Below are 12,265 nucleotides of genomic sequence, written 5' to 3' on the forward strand. Positions count from 1 at the left end.
TGCAATATAGACACATTCAGGTTCAAGACCTACCAATGTATCTACACACAAGACCCACTGAAGAGCAAGCATCTGACAGCCAAAAGCCAGCTAATTTACAATGGCCATTTTAACTTTGCTGTGGGACCATCTAAAGTGGAGCCACTTCTTTAAAAACATCCTTCCTTGTGATATTTTTAATAACCTTCCCACCCCTCCTTTGCCCCCGCTCCCAGTTATCTCTCAATGGCTAATCCCTTCCTCCTGTCACTGGTGCCTCTCACCCTGAACACTTCCAATTACTGATCTGTTAACTGGAATAAAACAACCTCACAGACCCTCCGGAGTAAGCCTAGAGAAATAGCAATCACTGCTGCAAGCAAGAGATGGCCTCATCTTAAAAGAGAACAAATCAAAACCAAGCAAGCCTCACACACTGATTACTTCTCAGAGGCAAGCCAGTCATCTGTTGGAGCAATTCCATTCCTTTTTCTTCTTTCCTTTCTTTCTCTTTCTTCCTCTTTTCTTTATGTCTTTTTCTTTTTCTACTTATTTATTTATTTGTTTGTTTTAGTAAAACTTCCAGCCATGCTCACATGCATAAGCAAACACAACCAGGAAAATTATTAAAATTCCAAGTAACTACTTGAAAGGCTAGGGGTCCTTTAAGCTCTCACAATGATGTAAAGTAGCCACTTCCTAAAGAAGAAGTAAGAGGCCTCCTGCAACTGGTAAGCAAGAAGATGAGACTCTGTTTATTAGCAGTCATGCCTGGCCTTTTGACCCAAAGTCACCCCCATCAGTGGGGAAATAAGGGATAAGGGTTACATGATAAGGCCTTTGTAGCTGATATCTTTATCAGAGCCCAGGTTCTCCCATACTTGTCTTCCTAGTGAGGATTAGTTGCTCTGAGGATGGGCCTTAGGGGAGGAGGAGTTTGAAAGGCTAGTTATCTACTCCTCATCTACACTAATAAAAGAGAAACATGCAAATTGACCGTCACTCCACTATGCCCACCAGCCAATCAGAGCAAGTATGCAAATTAACCCAACTAAGATGGCGGCTGACACGGAGCTGGAGTAAGCAGGAGGCTTGGATTGCCCCCGGTGATGGAGGAACTCAAGCTTCCCACCTGCCCTGGCTGGCCCTGGCCTCCACTCAAGGCTACAAACTTTCAATTCTAGAAGATAAATAAATCCCAACAAAGATGGCGGTCGCCATGGAGCTGGAGCGAGCAAAAGGCTTGGGTTGCTCCCGGCGATAGAGGAAGCCAAGCTTCCTGCCCACCCTGGCCTGCCCTGGCCTCTGCTCAAGGCTACAAAGTTTTAATTATAGAAGATAAATAAATCCCAGATATCTGCTTCCAGCTGGCCCTGGCCTATGCTTGGGTCGCCAGGGGGCATGGCCAGCCTGAAAACCACCACAGGCCCCTTGCCAAAGCTGCCCCATGCCCCAAGGGAACCCCCACCCTGATCCGGGACACCTTTCAGGGCAAACCAGCCAGCCCCCACCCATGCACCAGGCCGCTATCCTATCTAATAAAAGAGTAATATGCAAATTGACTATCACTCCAACACACAAGATGGCTGCCCTCATGTGGACACAGGTGGCTGCCACAAGATGGCCAGCAGGGGAGGGCAGTTGGGAGGGACCAGGTCTGTAAGGGAGGACAGTTGGGGCGATCAAGCCTGCAGGGGAGGGCAGTTAGGGGTGACCAGGCCTGCAGGGGAAGGCAGTTAGGGGCAATGGGGCTGGCAGGGGAGCAGTTAGGTATCAATCAGGCTGGCAGGGGATTGGTTAGGTTGTGATCAGGCTGGCAGGCAGAAGCGGTTAGGGGCAATCAAGAAGGCAGGCAGGCAGTCAAGCAGTTGGGAGCTAGCAGTCCTGGATGGTGAGAGGGATGTCCGACTGCCCGTTTAAACCCGATCCTAGTAGGATCCAGTAGGATCAGGCCTAAACGGGCAGTTGGACATTCCTTGAGGGGTCCCAGATTGGAGAGGGTGCAGACTGGGATGAGGAACACACCCCTCGCCCCATGCACGAATTTCATGCACCAAGCCTCTAGTATTGGAATAGGAGAGAAGTCTAAAGACTTACTCCCAAGAAGGACCCTTCAGCCTGATACTCTTTCATCAGCTGCTCCACGCTCTTGGGCTTTCCTTCTAGGGACAGTGTGTAACAGTCCTCCCAGCCTCTGGAGATGACACTGGTATGAATTCAGATTATTTATATATTCCTTCAGCAAAGATCTTTATGGAGCACTCATGATGTATCAGAAAATGGGAGTGGTGATCAACACCAAAGACCCAGTTCCCAACATGTCAAGGAGCCCACAGACTGATTGGGGACAGGGATATACAAGCAGAGGATTATACTAAAATACAATAAGGGTTATGGCAGAGACCGGCATGGATTTCATGGGCACAGACAGGACAGGGCAGTACATCAGACTAGAGCTAAGAGGAGGCATCTGGAGGTGAGGACTAAGTTGAGTCTTAAAAGACAAATAGGGGTTTGGAAATATAATAGAGGGCCATGGACAGTGGCCCAATAATTATTCTTAACTTAGAAATAATTAATTCTCTTATGGGATGAATTGCTTCCCCCCGCCCCCCACTGCCCCAGAAATAAAAAAACAAAAATGTATATGTTGAAGCCCAGTACCTCAGAATGTAACTGTACTTGGAGATAGGGCCTTTAAAAGGGTAATTTAGGTAAAATAAGGTCACATGGGTGGGTCTTCATCCAATATTACTGGTGTCCTTATAAGAAGAGGAAATTAGAACACGGACACACACACAGAGGAAAGACCAGGTGAGAACACCAGGAGATGACAGCCATTTACAAGCCAAGAAGAAAGGCATCAGAAGAAAGCAGTGCTGCCTACCTCTTGATCCTGGACTGCTAGTATGTGAGAAAACCCAGACTGTGTGCTTTGTTATAGCAGCCCTAGTAAACTCACACACCCTTAAGAGAGAAACTAATAAAAGAGAGTACTATATCATGGAGGTATTCTTCATAAGAGCAGCAATCTTGCCTCCCTTTCTATTCTAGCACTCGAAAATGGTGTATGGTAGGTGCTCCATAAAAATCTGTTCCCTACATACCAAACACTTGTAGCTCCCTCTACCTTGAATGCTCCCACCCTCTCATCTGCATTCTTCACTCTCACTCTTCCAATCACTCTCAATGACTTCTTACTTGAGCTTTTCTCATAGCATCTACCACCTGACATAGTACATTGTTGCTTGTTTACTGCCTGTCCTCCCACCCCACCTCCACCTTCACTGGACTATAAGCTCCATAAGAGTAGAAATGTGTGCGTGTGTGTGTGTATGTGTGTGTGTAGTTGCTATCATCAGCAATTAATCAGTACCTGGCACATAGTAAGCACTAATAAATACTTGAACAAAGGAATGTGTTGTTCAGACAATTATATTCTCCCTCAAAGCCATCCTTATCCCTCTGCTCCAATTGCATTCATCAAACTATCCTGTAGTCCTAATTCAGTGATCTTAATACCAGGAGGAGATTTCTATGAACAATGCTATTTTTTTTCTTTATTTTTACTTTAACAATAAGAACCAGACAAAAGACAATAGCTTTATAGATAAGTTCTAATGAACATGGAAGGGTTTCCCTTTGCCCATAAGGTCAAAGCCAAATCTTTAGTATATCATACTACATTCTTCGTGATCAGGCTCCTGCCCTCTCTCCACCCTCATGCCCCCTATTCTTGGACTCCTACTTTAGACTTTGATATACTCATGACTAATTCATTCACTCACCCTACACTGAGTAGGATCTCTTCTGTGCCCATCACAGTAGTTCTCTGCACAGGGAGCTTTGAGTATGCTGTTTTTTCTCTTACCAACCTCCCTCTGGATTTGCCAAGTTAGCACACATTTCTTCTTTCATGAAAAGATTATCAGAGCTGAGATTCAGGCATTGAGGAACAAGCCAGAAGGAAAATAAGAGAGGACCAGCAGGGAGGCTGATCTCTGGGTTTCAGGGCAGCTTTAGAATCATTAAACCTAGCCATAAAGAAGGACTGGGGGGAGGGGGGAAGATAGCTGCTTTATTTATTTTTTGTAGTCACTTGATTTCCATTTTTCCCTGCATTATCCTTGATATCTGTCTCCCTCAATGTTTGAGGTGGTAAATTTGTGATATATATATATATATATATATATATATATATATATATATATATAGTTGTGGTGATTTGACTCAGTCTATATATTTTACCCATAGTAGTGTGTAGGTAGGAATTATAAAAACTTGATTGACTTTAAATAATAGCAAGATACCATTTTGCATTCATGAGATGAATAAAATGCATTAGCAAGGATGTGCAAAAGTGAGTCCTCTCATACGTGCCACTGGAAGTGCTAGGCCTCTTTGGAGGGCACTCAGCTCAGCAGTTCCACCTCTTAGCATCTACCCTAGAGAGACACACATGTGCCCAAGGAGGCACAAATCAGGATGCTCATGGTAGTATTGTCATAGCCAAACATTGCAAACAATCTAAATGTCCATCAATACAGGAATCTATATATATAAAAGCCAAGTGACTGAAATGACCAGAACGACTGGTGGCTATGGTACGCACTGTGGCCGGCCAACCAGCCTGATGGGGTGGGGTTGGCCAGCCAACCTCCCTTGGCCCCTCCCCCAAGCCAACCCCAGCCCTGATTGGCCCCCCCACCCCAATTGGGGTCAGGGCTGGCCAGCCAACCTCTTGTGGCCCCTCCCCCCAGCTGACCCTGGCCCCGATCAGCCCCCCCCCACTCCAATCAGGGGCTGGGCGGGCCAACCAACCTTTTGTGGCCCCTCCCCCCGGCTGGCCCCTCCCCCCAATCAGCCCCTATCTGGGCAAGCCGGCCAGATCCCACCCATGCACAAATTCCTGCACCAGGCCTCTAGTGGTTAAATAAACTCCAACATGCTTGTAATATGGACTGCTACATAGTCTTTGAAAAGCATAAGATATATGTGTTTGTAACACATGAATAGATTGCCTGTGTAAAATCCATGAACTCAAGGGTTTTTATTTCTTCTGTCGGTTGTCCTGTGCATTCTTAGTAATTGAAGACAGTGCCTGGCACCTAGCAGCTACCCAATAAATAGTTATTGAATAAGTGGAAATCAAGTGAAAAAAACAGGATACTTTTTATATGTGATCATTTGTATTGGAAAAAAATAGTAGTATATTCTATGAATACATGTATGTGTGTTAATGCTTAGGAAATGATCTGGAAGGATACAAACTGGGAATACACTAGGGTAGAGTAGGGAAGGTAAATAGAGACTTTAGTTTTAATGGTAATGTTTCAACTATTACAATGAAAATATTCACATATTACTTGGCTAATAAAAAATTAATTTAAAAAATTTAAATGAATGATTAAAATTATGATGCTTGGTTCTGAGAGGGATGAAAACAATTAGCTCCATGTTCTTTAATTTTCCTCTGTCTATAAATAGGATGAGTCCCAGAATTTGAAGATAGAACCCAGTCTTAATCTGCTGGAGAATTAGGGACTAATACCAGAGCAGGAATCAGGCCACTGCAGGGCAAAGTGGTTCTTTGGAAATCAGGATGAAGAAATGAGTCCCCAAAAATGTTACTTATAAAGGAAAGTAAGGGATAAAGAAGAGAGATGGATTGAAAAATAATTCCAGAGTAAGGATGACTAGCACTATTGCATTACCAGCAGACTGTTAGGAAGAAAGACATAGTTTTGATAGGAGACAATTAATGATGTTGGAAATTCTAAGTTTGAAGTGATTGTGAGAAGTCTACTTGGATACGGTGTATCCATAGACAAGGAGGTATTCATTGAAATGGAGCAGAGGTGATGAATGTTATTTGCATGGAAGGGATAATGAAGCAATGGAATGTGAATGAGCTCTCCATCGGGAAGAGTATGAGGAATGAAGAACAATGAGGAGTTAGCTAGTCAATAGCCACCCCAGTTAGGGAAATACCCAGGTATGGTGCTTGTCAAGCAATACCACTGTCACATCACTCAAAAGGTCAAGGACATTCAGACAGTAATGTCAATGACTGAACTTTGACCAATGTAAGTCAACAGGAAAAAACTATTGGAAAATTCATTAACAAGAGTCTTTTTATATCTGTTATCAATTGCAACCAATTGCCTGGACAAACATGTCCTTAGTTGGTAGGTCATCCTTGCCCATAAGAGTTACAGCTTGTGTAAAATAGACTAGACTTTTATTTCCTGGGAGGGACCTCTCTTTTCATATAGCACAAGACCAGTTGTACTGGATCACCAGGGCAGATTGTCCACAGAGAAACACCAAATCACTACTTTTGGGCCATAAATTCAGGACAAGAATTCCTCAAAAAAAGCATCAGATTGATGCCCAAAACTCTACAGAAAGGCTCAGTTCCCGCTTGTTAAGACGCTTTCTTTCCATGATAAGGCCGCCCACTATGTCTGGAAGTAAAAGGGATTAGGAAGACAAGAAGAAGGGTAAAAATAGCAATTAGAGAGGAGCCCAGAACCCAAGGCCCCCATATCACTGCTCCTGCATGGTGCCAGAGCACCTCCCCTCAGGGGGACAGTTCAGCCATCAGTATGTTCCATTCACAGGGTGCGAGAGACTTAACTGCCCAATTTTTTTTATGTTATGTTTGCATGTGTGGTTGTCAAATAACCAAGCCATTCTAGTGAGTTGGAAAAAATGGGGGAAAAGAAAGGATTTCCTCTTCATGTACCTTTCCCAATAACTCATCAGAAAATGAATGTACACATCCTAGTCACCCACACACACTATTTCAGAGACATTTTAACCAATCTTCCCAGCATACCTTACATTACATTACATTACATTATATTACATTACATTATATATAATCAAACATATGGAGACATATAAGTAAATTCTGATGATGACATGGAGGTTAAGAAAATGCATTCTGGAGCCTACATACCACAATCCATCCCTGTTTTTCTATTTATTAAGTTGTGTGACTTTGAGCATATTACTTAGTTTCTCTGTGTCTCAGTTTCCTCATCTGTAAAATCATAAAATGTGAACAATATTAGTACCTACTTTATTATTACAACCTATGACATAAGTTTACCTTGAGAACTAAGGGAATAGATATAAAACTATTAGAACAGTAGATTCTACTAATGCAGTAGCATAGATTAGGCACATAGTTAGATCTCAGTAAATATTAGTTATCTCATTATTATTAACTAGAGGCCTGGTGAACAAAATTCATGGATGAGTAGGGTCCCTAGGCCTGGCCAGCAATCAGGGCCAATCAGGGCCTTCTGGCTACTGGCCAGGGCCTTCCATTGTTCCGCGCCACCTCCTGGTGGTCAGCACACTTCATAGCAAATGATTGAACTCCCGGTCTCCCAGTCAAACTCCCAAGGGGACACTTTGCATATTAGCCTTTTATATATATGTATAGATATTAATTTAATATCATGAGATTGTTAGGGATCATATAAAACTATCCAATCCCTGCACTCTAAATATTGTTTCAACTTCTCATTGATCATTCTATGGTCTCAATTCTATAATTAGCCCTCATTTTTAGGGTATTCTTGAGTATCTATCTACATATTATTTATCTATGGCTATTAGTAAGGCTGATAAAGCATAGCACAATAACCATATGTCCCAGTTTTTCTTGGATAACCCAATTTTATTCTATTTTCATAAAAAGCCTTGATTTACTAAATCATAGCTAAATGGGATTTAATTTTTGTATTACTGAATGATTTCCAAATACATAATTTTATAAGTGAAGCAGAAATCTTTTGGTCCTGACTTTTCGTTCTGAAAGTGGTTCTAACAACCATATGTAATTTTAAAAGAATAGGTTCTAATGATTCCTATGTTGGTAACAACACATCTAAGAATTAAAAAAAAAAAAAAAAAAAAAAAAAAAAAACCTGGTGAAGGCTTTTGACCTAGACTCTAGGTCCTAGAGATTCACTTTGTTGCTAAGGAAGCTGGTTTCAACTTGGTCAACAGAGTGCTTTACGCAGGGTGTAAGCAATTAGAGGACAACCTTTCTGATTCAGACTAATGACCACAAAACCCAATGAACACATGATCTACTGACTTTTGCTTATTAGTGAGAATGTGAAAAGATGAGATGAAAAGCAAACTGTCTATTTTATACATTTAAAATGTGAGAAATACATTTCAGTGTTATTTGTACTTAGTTATTTTCCAATTTAAGATATTTCATGCTCAAAGCATTCGAGAATTCAAAGCTTCTTTAAAACAAAGTAAATTTTGTCATCCTTGCTATTAATTAGAGTATGGAGGGGTTCACAGAGAAAAATTAAATTGGCTGTATTGCAACAGGAAAATACTGGAAAAACTACTCTTTAGGTTTTGAGGGAGAAAACCTGGGCACTCTATTCCTGACTGTCATGGAGCCACTGTATGGCTTTAGGCAAAGCATACACTTATCTTTACCATTGGACTGCTAGATACTGAGCTCCTTTAGTGCCTAACAGTCTGTGAATTATAAGAATGCTCTATTTTGTTTAAAAAAAAAATCCTGGTACTGGGTGCAGAGTTGCTTAGCTACTTTATCTTTATTTAAATTGCATCCCTCTCTTGAAAGCTCTCTCTAGATTAAGACATAAAAACCACAGCCTGTCAGCCCATAGAGATCCCCACTGTTCACCCATGGACATGAAGTCCCCTACACTAGATCCATGCCGTAGCAATCCATTCATTTTAAGTAATGCATAACTAGCTTCAACATGAAATTTTCTGCTGGGCTCTACAGAGGTGGTCTTGCCCTCAAAAACTGAAAGTCTTATGGAGAAGAAAGATACATAGGTTCATACATACTTCTGCCTCAAGACTATGGTAGGTTCTGTTGGAGAGATACATGGTAATCTGAGAGTTTGAAAAAGACAGTAAGTCAAGGGACTCAGAGGACATTCCACAGAGAAGTTGAAATTTGGGGTAGAATTCAAAACTGGGAGGGAGTTAGACAAGTTGAAATAGGTGGGCAGGGCATTCCAAGAGGAAAGGTTGCTATTGTAAATGAATAGATTTAGAGGAAGGAGGTGTAATGAGTTGAATAGTGTCCCCAAAGATATGTCCAAGTTCTAACCTCTGGCACCTGTAAAATGACTTTCAGAAACATGTGATTAAGTTAAGGATCGCCAAATGAAATCATCCTGGGCTTAGGGTGGGCTCTAAGTCCAATGGCAATTATCCTTATTAGAGACAGAAAAGAAGACACAGAGAGACAAAGGGGGAAGGCCATGTGATGATGGAGGCAGGGATTAGAGCAATGCAGCCACAAGCCAAGAAATGCCTGGAGCCATCAGAAGCTGGAAAAGACAAGAAGAATTATTTCCTAGAGACTTCAGAGGGAGTGCAGCCCTGCCAACAGCTTGATTTTGGACTTGTGGCTTTCAGAACTTCAAGAGAATACATTTCTGTGGGTGGGTTTTTTGACCCTGGGTTTGTGGTGATTTGTTATGGAAATTCCAGGAAACAGAAGATGTTTTCAGAACCGAACTATGAGGGGCCCACCTGGCTCTCTCTTGAGTGGTGTTTATTGGAAAGGTGGAGACTGAGGAAAGAAAATAATGAAAGAATTAGACTTCAAAGAAAGGTAAGAATGATGCAGCAGGAGTGGAGAAACAAAAGCATTTGAGACATAGCAGGAGACTCAAGACTAAACAATTAAGGTTGTGTGTGAGACAGACGCAGGGGAAGAGACTAGAGACAGAAAAGTATAGCAAACATTTCAAGAAAAAGGAACACAAGATTAAATGGAAGCAATAGCAACAGAGCTGCAATCTAGCAGATGTCAGGCTGAGGATTTTGTGATTAGCTGGATGGGTTAGGGAGAAGGAAAAAGAAGTCTAAGTTCTTCTTGTGGAAGCTTTGAGGGTTCAAGCAAAGGAAAAATGGCCAGCATGTAAGAGCAGGACTTCATTAGTCAGAGAAAGCAAATGAGTGGAGTGCTAAGGAAGGCTGGAGATTGGGGTAGAGGGCACTGTCTAACCTAATGAACAGGTCAACAGGCTTAACAGAGTATAGTGATCAGGCGACTGCTGGTGATCTTCCAGAGCCAAATGACTCTTGAAGCTGTGATATAACAGAAAGACAATACACATTATAAGCAAGTAAGAGGAAATGGACACATCAAGACTAATGTACTCCCTCAAGTTTATTTTTGATAGAAGACAGTAATGTGTAAAATGTAACTTGTAGTAAAGCAGTATGAAGAAAAGGTCCCTTAGACTTTAATTGGGGTTCAGCATGTTAACACACAACCCCAAAGAGCCCACCCCTGCTAACCTGAAAATGATATAAGAAACAGTAATTCACAGCAGAAATATGTTTGCCAGATGAGCTAATTGTCACTCAAAAAGAGCTATCACTCAATAAGGGTGCCTGGGGGACTGGAATATAGCATGAATCTGTATTTACTAGGAAAGAGATCAGGCAAGGATATCTTATGTTTTAACAGGGTATATAGCTAATGGTCCTAGAGAGTCAGGGGTTGGGAGCAGGGGGCAGTGTGAAGCCATGGGAAAGATAGAGACAGGAAGTGGGCATGAGGTAGGGCAAACCAATGACAACTTTGCCTACTTTGCCATTCTGTGTAGGGACCACTTTTGCCTTGCAGGTCCTCCAGGCACTCCGTGATTTGTTCTGGTAATTATCCAGCAAGTATCCTCCAAAGAGAATTCAAGGAATGGGTAATCATCTGGAAGCACACATTGCCTCTGATTTCTAGGCCTTTTCATACACTTGAGAGTATTTTTCAAAAGTGTTCAAAAAAGCACAAGACAATTGCTGCCAGTCCAAGAAGATTTTGTGCAAAGATTTTCACAGAGCGTCAGAAACAGAGAATTTTTAATGGGAGAGATACCAGAGGTCATCCAGCCCTGCTCTCTGCAGCAGTGCAGGCCATTATCCGATATGTATACCACAACAAACCCTCAGCTCCTCATTTTCTCCTATTTGTTTGCCACCTTACACATTAGGACAATTTTTCTGATAGTAGAGGACATCCAGAAATATAATGACACTTTTAAAGAAATATAAATGTGGTTAGAAAATCAGGCTATCTAAAGGCCATCTAAAAGAACTCTCAGCCTTTCCTCTTTCTATTCCAGGAACTCTACCTCTGCCCTCAAAGACTGGTAAGAGTTCACTGTAGTGTTAAAATGTTTTCTTCAGAATGCCACAGACATATATGGAATATAAAACTGAAACTTATGAACACCAACAGCAGTGTGGTGGTTGCCAGAGGGAGGGGATGGGGGAAGAAAAGGTCCTAATATGAGGTGGCAAGAGAAGATTTGACTTTGGGTAGTGGGCACATGGTGCTATGTATAGGTTTTTAATTTAGTAATCCAAACATGAAACCTATATGTTCATGTTGAATAATGTCACCCCAATAAAATTTAATTTTTAAAAAAAAACAGAATTCCACGGACATATTTAGTAGCTTAGGATTATATAGAAGAAGTAGGTGTGGAAAAATAAAAGATTTACATTTTGTAGAAGATCAGACAACTCATATAATGGTTCACTTGGTTATCATAAGGTTTGAATGGAGGCCATAATCTGAATGACCACATACAAATTTAGGGTTTCATGGAATGCAGGAGGTGCCTTAACATTCTTGAGGCCTCTATGAAGAAGCCATTAGACTGTGTGTATTCCATTGTGGGACCTGGAGATTATTTTTCTAAGAATAATCTCCAGGGCCAGTTGGAGAAAGATGAATACCATATGATCTCACTTATATGTGGAATTAATGAACAAAATAAACTGAGGAACAAAAAAGAAACAGAGGCATGGGTACAGGGAACAGACTGACAGCTGTCAAAGAGGAGGGTGGTTTAGGGGACTGGATGAAAGAAGGTAAAGGAATTAACCAGAAAACATACATACATAATGCATAGACACAGTCAATAGTGTGGTTATAGCCAGAAGGAAAGGGGTGGAGGTGAGCAAAAGCGGGGAATATGGGGACAAAAAGAGACTTTGCTTGGGGTGATGGGCACATGATGCAGTGTGCAAATGATGGTTAATTGAGTTGTACACTTGCAACTTCTTTGGTATTGCAAATCAGTATCATCCCAATAAATTCAATTTTTTAAAAAAAGCTGTTAGGATTGGCAGTAAAGATCCTGTGACAATAAGATCAAGGCCTGAACAATAAAGGGAGACAAATGTTTACTTCAGAAGTCAGAAACAATCATTCATTTAAAACATATTTACAAACTGTCTGCCATGA

This window comes from Plecotus auritus (assembly GCF_963455305.1).
Source record: "Plecotus auritus genome assembly, chromosome: 3".
Taxonomy (NCBI): domain Eukaryota; kingdom Metazoa; phylum Chordata; class Mammalia; order Chiroptera; family Vespertilionidae; genus Plecotus; species Plecotus auritus.